Below are 13,580 nucleotides of genomic sequence, written 5' to 3' on the forward strand. Positions count from 1 at the left end.
ACAAACCGTAAAGTGTAAACTTTAAAACCTTAGTAGCTGCTGTTTTAAAACACCAACAAACTTAACATGTAAACCCTAAAATTTAGTAGCTGCTGTTTTAAACACCAACAAACCGCAACGTGTATACACTGCAACTTTAGTAGCTGCTCTTTTAAAACACCAACAAACCGTAACTTGTAAACCCTACAACCTTAGTAGCTGCTGTTTTAAAACACCAACAAACTGTAACGTGTAAACCCTAAATCTTAGTAGCTGTGGTTTTAAAACACCAACAAACCGTAACGTGTAAATCCTAAAACCTTAGTAGCTGCTGTTTTAAAACACCAACAACCTGTAACGTGTAAACTTTAGAACCTTAGTAGCTGTATTTTTAAAACACCAACATACCGTATCGTGTGAACTCTAAATCTTAGTAGCTGCTGTTTTGAAACACCAACAAACCGCAACGTGTATACACTGCAACTTTAGTAGCTGCTCTTTTAAAACACCACCAAACCGTAACTTGTAATCCCTACAACCTTAGTAGCTGCTGTTTTAAAACATCAACAAACTGTAACGTGTAAACCCTAAATCTTAGTAGCTGTGGTTTTAAAACACCAACAAACCGCCACGTTTATACACTACAACTTTAGTAGCTGCTCTTTTAAAACACCACCAAACCGTAACTTGTAAACCCTTCAACCTTAGTAGCTGCTGTTTAAAAACATCAACAAACCGTAACGTGTAAATCCTAACACTTAGTAGCTGCTGTTTTAAAACACCAACAACCTGTAACGTGTAAACTTTACAACCTTAGTAGCTGCTGTTTTCAAACACCAACAAACAGTAACTTGTAAACACTAAAACGTAGTAGCTGCTGTTTTAAAACACCAACAATCTGTAAAGTGTAAACCCTAAAATCTTAGTAGCTGCTGTTTTAAAACACCAACAAACCGTAAAGTGTAAACCCTAAAACCTTAGTAGCTGCTGTTTTAAAACACCAACAAACTTAACGTGTAAACCCTAAAACTTAGTAGCTGCTGTTTTGAAACAACAACAAACCGTAACGGGTATACACTACAACTTTAGTAGCTGCTCTTTTAAAACACCACCAAACCGTAACTTGTAAACCCTACAACCTTAGTAGCTGCTGTTTTAAAACATCAACAAACCGTAACGTGTAAACCCTAAATCTTAGTAGCTGTGGTTTTAAAACACCAACAAACCGTAACGTGTAAACCCTACAAACTTAGTAGCTGCTGTTTTAAAACACCAACAACCTGTAACGTGTAAACTTTACAACCTTAGTAGCTGCTGTTTTCAAACACCAACAAACAGTAACTTGTAAACACTAAAACGTAGTAGCTGCTGTTTTAAAACACCAACAATCTGTAAAGTGTAAACCCTAAAATCTTAGTAGCTGCTGTTTTAAAACACCAACAAACCGTAAAGTGTAAACCCTAAAACCTTAGTAGCTGCTGTTTTAAAACACCAACAAACTTAACGTGTAAACCCTAAAACTTAGTAGCTGCTGTTTTGAAACAACAACAAACCGCAACGGGTAAACCCTAAAACCTTTGTAGCTGCTGTTTTAAAACACTAACAAACCGTAACGTATAAACCCTAAAACTATCGTAGCTGCTGTTTTTAAACACCAACAAACCGCCACGTTTATACACTACAACTTTAGTAGCTGCTCTTTTAAAACACCACCAAACCGTAACTTGTAAACCCTTCAACCTTAGTAGCTGCTGTTTTAAAACATCAACAAACCGTAACGTGTAAACCCTAAAACCTTAGAAGCTGCTGTTTTAAAACACATACAAACCGTAAAGTGTAAACTTTAAAACCTTAGTAGCTGCTGTTTTAAAACACCAACAAACTTAACATGTAAACCCTAAAACTTAGTAGCTGCTGTTTTTAAACACCAACAAACCGCAACGTAATACACTGCAACTTTAGTAGCTGCTTTTAAAACACCAACAAACCGTAACTTGTAAACCCTACAACCTTAGTAGCTGCTGTTTTAAAACATCAACAAACTGTAACGTGTAAACCCTAAAACTTAGTAGCTGCTGTTTTGAAACACCAACAAACCGCAACGTGTATACACTACAACTTTAGTAGCTGCTCTTTTAAAACACCACCAAACCGTAACTTGTAAACCCTACAACCTTAGTAGCTGCTGTTTTAAAACATCAACAAACTGTAACGTGTAAACCCTAAATCTTAGTAGCTGTGGTTTTAAAACACCAACAAACCGTAACGTGTAAACCCTAAAACCTTAGTAGCTGCTGTTTTAAAACACCAACAACCTGTAACGTGTAAACTTTAGAACCTTAGTAGCTGTATTTTTAAAACACCAACATACCGTATCGTGTGAACTCTAAAACTTAGTAGCTGCTGTTTTAAAACACCAACAAAACGTAACGTGTAAACCTTAAAACCTTAGTAGCTGTATTTTTAAAACACCACCAAACCGTAACTTCAATCCCTACAACCTTAGTAGCTGCTGTTTTAAAACATCAACAAACCGTAACGTGTAAACCCTAATTCTTAGTAGCTGTGGTTTTAAAACACCAACAAACCGTAACGTGTAAACCCTAAAACTTAGTAGCTGCTGTTTTAAAACACCAACAAACCGTAACGTGTAAACCCTAAATCTTAGTAGCTGTGGTTTTAAAAAACCGACAAACCCTAACGTGTAAATCCTAACACTTAGTAGCTGCTGTTTTAAAACACCAACAAACAGTAACTTGTAAACACTAAAACGTAGTAGCTGCTGTTTTAAAACACCAACATACCATATCGTGTAAAATCTAAAATCTTAGTAGCTGCTCTTTTGAAACACCAACAAACCATAACGTGTAAACCTTAAAACCTTAGTAGTCGCTATTTTAAAACACCAACTAACCGTAACGTGAAGACCCTAAACCTTAGTAGCTGCTGTTTTAAAACACCAACAATCCGTAACGAGTAAACTCTAAAACATAGTAGCTGCTGTTTTAAAACACCAAGAAACCGTAATTGTAAACACTAAAACCTTAGTAGCTGCTGTTTTAAAACACCAACAACCCGTAACGTGTAAACACTAAAGCTTAGTAGCTGCTGTTTTGAAGCACCAACAACCCGTAAGAAGTAAACCCTACAACCTTATTAGCTGCTGTTTTAAAACACCAACAAACAATAACGTGTAAACACTAAAACGTAGTAGCTGCTGTTTTAAAACACCAACAAACCGTAACGTGTAAACCTTAAACCCTTAGTAGCTGCTTTTAAAACACCAACAAACCGTAACGTGTAAACCCTAAAACCTTAGTAGCTGCTGTTTTAAAACACCAACAAACGTAACGTGTAAACCCTAAAACTTAGTAGCTGCTGTTTTGAAACACCAACAAACCACAACGTGTATACACTGCAACTTTAGTAGCTGCTCTTTTAAAACACCACCAAACCGTAACTTGTAATCCCTATAACCTTAGTAGCTGCTTTTTTAAAACACAAACAAACCGTAACGTGTGAACCCTAAAACTTAGTAGCTGCTGTTTTAAAACACCAACAAACCGTAACGTTTAAACCTTAAAACCTTAGTAGCCGCTATTTGAAAACACCAACAAATCGTAACGTGTAAACCCTAAAACCTTAGTAGCTGCTGTTTTAAAACACCAACAAAACGTAACGTGTAAACCTTAAAACCTTAGTAGCTGCATTTTTAAAACACCAACATCCCGTAACGTGTAAACATTAAAGCTTAGTAGCTGCTGTTTTGAAGCACCAACGAACCGTAACGTGTAAACCCTAAAACCTTAGAAGCTGCTTTTTTAAAACACATACAAATTGTAACGTGTAAACCCTAAAACCTAAGTAATTGCTGTTTTAAAACACCAAAAATCTGTAAAGTGTAAACCCTAAAACCTTAGTAGCTGCTGTTTTAAAACACCAACAAACCGTAAAGTGTAAACCTTAAAACTTTAGTAGCTGCTATTTTAAAACACCAACAAACCGTAACGTGTAAACCCTACAAACATAGTAGCTGCTGTTTTAAAACATCAACAAACCGTAACGTGTAAACCCTAAATCTTAGTAGCTGTGGTTTTAAAACACCGACAAACCGTAACGTGTAAATCCCAAAACCTTAGTAGATGCTGTTTTAAAAAACCAACAACCTGTAACGTGTAAACTTTACAACCTTACTAGCTGCTGTTTTCAAACACCAACAAACAGTAACATGTAAACACTAAAACCTTAGTAGCTGCTGTTTTGAAACACCAACGAACCGTAACGTGTAAACCCTAAAACCTTAGAAGCTGCTTTTTTAAAACACATACAAATTGTAACGTGTAAACCCTAAAACCTAAGTAATTGCTGTTTTAAAACACCAACAATCTGTAAAGTGTAAACCCTAAAACCTTAGTAGCTGCTGTTTTAAAACACCAACAAACCGTAAAGTGTAAACCTTAAAACCTTAGTAGCTGCTATTTTTTAAACACCAACAAACCGTAACGTGTAAACCCTACAAACATAGTAGCTGCTGTTTTAAAACATCAACAAACCGTAACGTGTAAACCCTAAATCTTAGTAGCTGTGGTTTTAAAACACCGACAAACCGTAACGTGTAAATCCCAAAACCTTAGTAGATGCTGTTTTAAAACCAACAACCTGTAACGTGTAAACTTTACAACCTTACTAGCTGCTGTTTTCAAACACCAACAAACAGTAACATGTAAACACTAAAACCTTAGTAGCTGCTGTTTTAAAACACCATCAAACAATAACGTGTAAACACTAAAACGTAGTAGCTGCTGTTTTAAAACACCAACAAACCGTAACGTGTAAACCTTAAAACCTTAGTAGCTGCTTTTTTAAAACACCAACAAACCGTAACGTGTAAACCCTAAAACCTTAGAAGCTGCTGTTTTAAAACACATACAAACCGTAAAGTGTAAACCCTAAAACCTTAGTAGCTGCTGTTTTAAAACACCAACAAACTTAACGTGTAAACCCAGAACTTAGTAGCTGCTGTTTTGAAACACCAACAAACCGCAACGTTTATACACTGCAACTTTAGTTGCTGCTCTTTTAAAACACCACCAAACCGTAACTTGTAATCCCTACAACCTTAGTAGCTGCTGTTTTAAAACATCAACAAACAGTAACGTGTAAACCCTAAATCTTAGTAGCTGTGGTTTTAAAACACCAACAAACCGTAACGTGTAAATCCTAAAATCTTAGTAGCTGCTGTTTTAAAACACCAACAACCTGTAACGTGTAAACTTTAGAACCTTAGTAGCTGTATTTTTAAAACACCAACATACCGTATCGTGTAAACTCTAAAATTTTAGTATCTGCTTTTTTGAAACACCAACAAACCGTAACGTGTGAACCCTAAAACTTAGTAGCTGCTGTTTTAAAACACCAACAAACCGTAACGTATAAACCCTAAAACTTTCGTAGCTGCTGTTTTGAAACACCAACAAACCGCCACGTTTATACACTACAACTTTAGTAGCTGCTGTTTTAAAACACCAACAAACCGTAACTTGTAAACCCTAAACCTTAGTAGCTGCTGTTTTAAAACACCAACAAACCGTAACGTGTAAACCCTAAACACTTAGTAGCTGCTGTTTTAAAACACCAACAACCTGTAACGTGTAAACTTTACAACCTTAGTAGCTGCTGTTTTCAAACACCAACAAACAGTAACTTGTAAACACTAAAACGTAGTAGCTGCTGTTTTAAAACACCAACATACCATATCGTGTAAAATCTAAAATCTTAGTATCTGCTCTTTTGAAACACCAACAAACCATAACGTGTAAACCTTAAAACCTTAGTAGTCGCTATTTTAAAACACCAACTAACCGTAACGTGAAGACCCTAAAACCTTAGTAGCTGCTGTTTTAAAACACCAACAAACCGTAACGAGTAAACCCTAAAACATAGTAGCTGCTGTTTTAAAACACCAAGAAACCGTAATTGTAAACACTAAACCTTAGTAGCTGCTGTTTTAAAACACCAACAACCCGTAACGTGTAAACACTAAAGCTTAGTAGCTGCTGTTTTAAAACACCAACAACCCGTAAAAAGTAAACCCTAAACCTTAGTAGCTGCTGTTTTAAAACACCAACAAACAATAACGTGTAAACCCTAAAACTTAGTAGCTGCTGTTTTAAAACACCAACAAACCGTAACGTGTAAACCTTAAAACCTTAGTAGCTGCTGTTTTAAAACACCAACAAACCGTAACGTGTAAACCTTAAAACCTTAGTAGCTGCTGTTTTAAAACACCAACAAACTTAACGTGTAAACCCTAAAACTTAGTAGCTGCTGTTTTGAAACACCAACAAACCGTAACATGTAAACCCTATAACCTTAGTAGCTGCTTTTTAAAACACCAACAAACCGTAACGTGTAAACCCTAAAACCTTAGTAGCTGCTGTTTTAAAACACCAACAACCTGTAACGTGTAAACTTACAACCTTAGTAGCTGCTGTTTTAAAACACCAACAAACCGTAACTTGTAAACACTAAAACTTAGTAGCTGCTGTTTTAAAACACCAACAACCTGTAACGTGTAAACTTTAAAACCTTAGTAGCTGCTCTTTTAAAACACCAACAAACCGTAACGTGTAAACTCTAAAATTTAGTAGCTGCTGTTTTAAAACACCAACAAACCGTAACGTGTAAACCCCAAAACTTAGTAGCTGCTGTTTTAAAACACCAACAAACCGTAACGTTTAAACCCTAAACCTTAGTAGCTGCTGTTTGAAAACACCAACAAACCGTAACGTGTAAACCCTAAAACCTTAGTAGCTGCTGTTTTAAAACACCAACAAACCGTAACGTGTAAACCCTAAACTTTAGTAGCTGCTGTTTTAAAACACCAACAAACCGCCACGTTTATACACTACAACTTTAGTAGCTGCTCTTTTAAAACACCACCAAACCGTAACTTGTAAACCCTTCAACCTTAGTAGCTGCTGTTTTAAAACATCAACAAACCGTAACGTGTAAACCCTAAATCTTAGTAGCTGTGGTTTTAAAACACCAACAAACCGTAACGTGTAAACCCTAAAACTTAGTAGCTGCTGTTTTAAAACACCAACAACCTGTAACGTGTAAACTTTACAACCTTAGTAGCTGCTGTTTTAAAACACCAACAAACCGTAACTTGTAAACACTAAAACTTAGTAGCTGCTGTTTTAAAACACCAACAAACTGTAAAGTGTAAACCCTAAAATCTTAGTAGCTGCTGTTTTAAAACACCAACAAACCGTAACGTGTAAACCCTAAAACCTTAGTAGCTGCTGTTTTAAAACACCAACAAACTTAACGTGTAAACCCTAAAACTTAGTAGCTGCTTTTTTTAAACAACAACAAACCGCAACGTGTAAACCCTAAAACTTTAGTAGCTGCTGTTTTAAAACACCAACAAACTTAACGTGTAAACCCTAAAACTTAGTAGCTGCTGTTTTGAAACACCAACAAACCGCAACGTGTATACACTACAACTTTAGTAGCTGCTCTTTTAAAACACCACCAAACCGTAACTTGTAAACCCTTCAACCTTAGTAGCTGCTGTTTTAAAACATCAACAAACCGTAACGTGTAAACCCTAAAACCTTAGTAGCTGCTGTTTTAAAACACCAACAAACCGTAACGTGTAAACCCTAAACCTTAGTAGCTGCTGTTTTAAAACACCAACAACCTGTAACGTGTAAACTTTAGAACCTTAGTAGCTGTATTTTTAAAACACCAACATACCGTATCGTGTGAACTCTAAAACTTAGTAGCTGCTGTTTTAAAACACCAACAAAACGTAACGTGTAAACCTTAGTAGCTGTATTTTTAAAACACCACCAAACCGTAACTTCAATCCCTACAACCTTAGTAGCTGCTGTTTTAAAACACCAACAAACCGTAACGTGTAAACCCTACAAACTTAGTAGCTGCTGTTTTAAAACATCAACAAACCGTAACGTGTAAACCCTAAATCTTAGTAGCTGTGGTTTTAAAACCGACAAACCGTAACGTGTAAATCCTAAAACCTTAGTAGATGCTGTTTTAAAACACCAACAACCTGTAACGTGTAAACTTTACAACCTTACTAGCTGCTGTTTTCAAACACCAACAAACAGTAACGTGTAAACACTAAAATGTAGTAACTGCTGTTTTAAAACACCAACATACCATATCGTGTAAAATCTAAAATCTTAGTATCTGCTCTTTTGAAACACGTACAAACCATAACGTGTAAACCTTAAAACCTTAGTAGTCGCTATTTTAAAACACCAACTAACCGTAACGTGAAGACCCTGAAACCTTAGTAGCTGCTGTTTTAAAACACCAACAATCCGTAACGAGAAAACCCTAAAATATAGTAGCTGCTGTTTTAAAACAACAAGAAACCGTAATTGTAAACACTAAAACCTTAGTAGCTGCTGTTTTAAAACACCAACAACCCGTAACGTGTAAACACTAAACATTAGTAGCTGATGTTTTGAAGCACCAACAACCCGTAAGAAGTAAACCCTACAACCTTATTAGCTGCTTTTTTAAAACACCAACAAACAATAACGTGTAAACACTAAAACGTAGTAGCTGCTGTTTTAAAACACCAACAAACCGTAACGTGTAAACCTTAAACCTTAGTAGCTGCTTTTTTAAAACACCAACGAACCGTAACGTAAACCTTAAAACCTTAGTAGCTGCTGTTTTAAAACACCAACAACCTGTAACGTGTAAACTTTACAACCTTAGTAGCTGCTGTTTTCAAACACCAACAAACAGTAACTTGTAAACACTAAAACGTAGTAGCTGCTGTTTTAAAACACCAACAATCTGTAAAGTGTAAACCCTAAAATCTTAGTAGCTGCTGTTTTAAAACACCAACAAACCGTAACGAGTAAACCCTAAAATATAGTATCTGCTGTTTTAAAACACCAACAAACCATAACGGGTAAACCTTAAAACCTTAGTAGTCGCTATTTTAAAACACCAACTAACCGTAACGTGAAACCCTAAAACCTTAGTAGCTGCTGTTTTAAAACACCAACAAACTTAACGTGTAAACCCTAAAACTTAGTAGCTGCTGTTTTGAAACAACAACAAACCGCAACGGGTATACACTACAACTTTAGTAGCTGCTCTTTTAAAACACCACCAAACCGTAACTTGTAAACCCTACAACCTTAGTAGCTGCTGTTTTAAAACATCAACAAACCGTAACGTGTAAACCCTAAATCTTAGTAGCTGTGGTTTTAAAACACCAACAAACCGTAACGTGTAAACCCTACAAACTTAGTAGCTGCTGTTTTAAAACATCAACAAACCGTAACGTGTAAACCCTAAATCTTAGTAGCTGTGGTTTTAAAACCGACAAACCGTAACGTGTAAATCCTAAAACCTTTGTAGATGCTGTTTTAAAACACCAACAACCTGTAACGTGTAAACTTTACAACCTTACTAGCTGCTGTTTTCAAACACCAACAAACAGTAACGTGTAAACACTAAAATGTAGTATCTGCTGTTTTAAAACACCAACATACCGTATCGTGTAAAATCTAAAATCTTAGTATCTGCTCTTTTGAAACACGAACAAACCATAACGGGTAAACCTTACAACCTTAGTAGCTGCTGTTTTAAAACATCAACAAACCGTAACGTGTAAACCCTAAATCTTAGTAGCTGTGGTTTTAAAACACCAACAAACCGTAACGTGTAAACCCTACAAACTTAGTAGCTGCTGTTTTAAAACACCAACAACCTGTAACGTGTAAACTTTACAACCTTAGTAGCTGCTGTTTTCAAACACCAACAAACAGTAACTTGTAAACACTAAAACGTAGTAGCTGCTGTTTAAAACACCAACAATCTGTAAAGTGTAAACCCTAAAATCTTAGTAGCTGCTGTTTTAAAACACCAACAAACCGTAAAGTGTAAACCCTAAAACCTTAGTAGCTGCTGTTTTAAAACACCAACAAACTTAACGTGTAAACCCTAAAACTTAGTAGCTGCTGTTTTAAAACACTAACAAACCGTAACGTATAAACCCTAAAACTTTCGTAGCTGCTGTTTAGAAACACCAACAACCCGCCACGTTTATACACTACAACTTTAGTAACTGCTCTTTTAAAACACCCCCAAACTGTAACTTGTAAACCCTTCAAACTTAGTAGCTGCTGTTTTAAAACACATACAAACCGTAAAGTGTAAACCCTAAAACCTTAGTAGCTGCTGTTTTAAAACACCAACAAACTTAACATGTAAACCCTAAAACTTAGTTGCTGCTGTTTTGAAACACCAACAAACCGCAACGTGTATACACTGCAACTTTAGTAGCTGCTCTTTTAAAACACCACCAAACCGTAACTTGTAATCCCTACAACCTTAGTAGCTGCTGTTTTAAAACATCAACAAACTGTAACGTGTAAACCCTAAATCTTAGTAGCTGTGGTTTTAAAACACCAACAGACCGTAACGTGTAAACCCTAAAACCTTAGTAGCTGCTGTTTTAAAACACCAACAACCTGTAACGTGTAAACTTTACAACCTTACTAGCTGCTGTTTTCAAACACCAACAAACAGTAACGTGTAAACACTAAAATGTAGTAGCTGCTGTTTTAAAACACCAACAAACCATAACGTGTAAACCTTAAAACCTTAGTAGTCGCTATTTTAAAACACCAACTAACCGTAACGTGAAGACCCTGAAACCTTAGTAGCTGCTGTTTTAAAACACCAACAATCCGTAACGAGAAAACCCTAAAATATAGTAGCTGCTGTTTTAAAACAACAAGAAACCGTAATTGTAAACACTAAAACCTTAGTAGCTGCTGTTTTAAAACACCAACAACCCGTAACGTGTAAACACTAAACATTAGTAGCTGATGTTTTGAAGCACCAACAACCCGTAAGAAGTAAACCTAACCTTATTAGCTGCTGTTTTAAAACACCATCAAACAATAACGTGTAAACACTAAAACGTAGTAGCTGCTGTTTTAAAACACCAACAAACCGTAACGTGTAAACCTTAAAACCTTAGTAGCTGCTTTTTTAAAACACCAACGAACCGTAACGTGTAAACTTTAGAACCTTAGTAGCTGTATTTTTAAAACACCAACATACCGTATCGTGTAAACTCTAAAATTTTAGTATCTGCTTTTTTGAAACACAAAATCAACCGTAACGTGTGAACCCTAAAACTTAGTAGCTGCTGTTTTAAAACACCAACAAACCGTAACGTTTAAACCTTAAAACCTTAGTAGCCGCTATTTGAAAACACCAACAAATCGTAACGTATAAACCCTAAAACCTTAGTAGCTGCTGTTTTAAAACACCAACAAACCGTAACGTGTAAACCTTAAAACCTTAGTAGCTGCTGTTTTAAAACACCAACGAACCGTAACGTGTAAACCCTAAAACCTTAGAAGCTGCTTTTTTAAAACACATACAAATTGTAACGTGTAAACCCTAAAACCTAAGTAACTGCTGTTTTAAAACACCAACAAACTGTAATGTGTAATCTCTAAAACATTAGTAGCCGTTATTTTAAAACACCAACAAATCGTAACGTGTAAACCCTAAAACTTTACTAGCTGCTGTTTTAAAACACCAACAACTCATATCGTGTAAACCCTACAACTTTAGCAGATGCTGTTTTAAAACACCAACAAACCGTGACGTGTAAACCCTAAAACCTTAGTAGCCAGCTGTTTTAAAACACCAACAAACCGTAACGTTTAAACCCTAAAACCTTAGTCGCCGCTGTTTTAAAACACCAACAACCCGTAACGTGTAAACCCTAAAACATAGTAGCTGCTGTTTTAAAACACCAACAACCCGTAACGTGTAAACCCTAAAACTTAGTAACTGCTGTTTTAAAACACCAACAAACAGTAATGTGTAAATTCTAAATCTTAGTAGCTGCTGTTTTAAAACACCAACAAACAGTAACGTGTAAACCTTAAAACCTCAGTAGCCGCTATTTTAAAACTCCAACAAACAGTAATGTGTAAATTCTAAAGCTTAGTAGCTGCTGTTTTAAAACACCAACAACTCGTAACGTGTAAACCCTACAACTTTAGTAGATGCTGTTTTAAAACACCAACAAACCGTGACGTGTAAACCTTAAAACCTTGGTAGTCGCTATTTCAAAACACCAACAACCTTAACGTGTAAACCCTACAACCTTAGTAGCTGCTGTTTTAAAACACCAATAAACCGTAACGTGTAAACCCTCGTGTAACATTACCTAGGGGATAGACGTATGAACCTTACCCTATTTTTCCATGTCATCGCATTAGCTAGTTAACATCATAACATATATTCGGTTGCATCATTGTCACTGACAATTATATTTGTCTTACAAATCCACAGAAGTAGGTTGGTACAAGTGATTCTCTGATATATGTTGACCTCATTGTAACAATGTCCTCAAGGTTATAAGAAGAAAAAAAAACAGATAACAGCGCGCGTGCTGTTGGTCTCTCTCTAGTGTATAATTTCAAAATTACGGACGTCTAGACTAGGCAGTATTCATGCAGATTTGTGTGAAACATAAAATAAATATTATGGATAATAAGGCCTAACCGTCCATAAAAACATAATATTAAATTTTCTCTTGCAGGCGACATTGGTCTACTTGGCTTACGTGACTCTCAGGTTGTCTTATGAGTCCAGTCGTGTTCACGTGTGCTTTAATAGCTCATTCACGTGGAATTAAAAAAAAAAAAAAATTAGTCGTGACCGTGGGTAAGCATTAAGGTTTATTATTGATAAGTGACAGAGAGACAGAAACATTCGTAATAACAAAAGAGGTAATAATTTAACCGAGTTACATGTATAGAAATAGATGCAGTAAACAAATTATATTTACAGAAATGTTAATTCCATGTTTTTGTATATCTTACTTTTTAATCGGCGAAGTTTCTTGTTGCTTGTTTTAACGAATCTTAATCTATAATCAGAAACGAGCAATCCAAAATGTATATGTATATATAACCTTGGGTTAAAGAAGGTAAATAATGACCATCTGTTTGCAGACTAGCTGTGACACAGATGAGTCCGCAGACTTGTAACATTAAAAACCGGGTTTTGATACCAGCGGTTGTACAGGGTAAAAAATTCATTGTACAGCTTTGCAATTAACTGAAATCAAAGGCGAACATAATTACAGAAACATGGGAAAAGGTAAATATACAAATCAATAGTTTAATTAGTATTGTTACAGTACGTTTAGGACTCTAACCAACACGTTACAACGTTGTTACAGTACGTTTAAAACTCAAACCAACATGTTACAACATTGTTATAGTACGTATAAAACTCTAACCAACATGTTACAGTGTTGTTACAGCAAGTTTAAAACTATAACCAAGACGTTACAACATTGCTACAGTACGTTTAAAACGCTAACCAACATGTTACAGTACGTTTAAAACGCTAACCAACATGTTACAGTACGTTTAAAACTCTAACCCGTTACATGTTACAGAATTGTTACAGTACGTTTAGAACTCTAACCAGCATATTACAGCAGTGTTATAGTACGTTTAAAACTCTAACCAACATGTTTTGAAAGTAAATGCGACAATTTCTTT

The sequence above is a fragment of the Tachypleus tridentatus genome, chromosome 11 (assembly GCF_004210375.1).
Source record: "Tachypleus tridentatus isolate NWPU-2018 chromosome 11, ASM421037v1, whole genome shotgun sequence".
Classification (NCBI taxonomy): domain Eukaryota; kingdom Metazoa; phylum Arthropoda; class Merostomata; order Xiphosura; family Limulidae; genus Tachypleus; species Tachypleus tridentatus.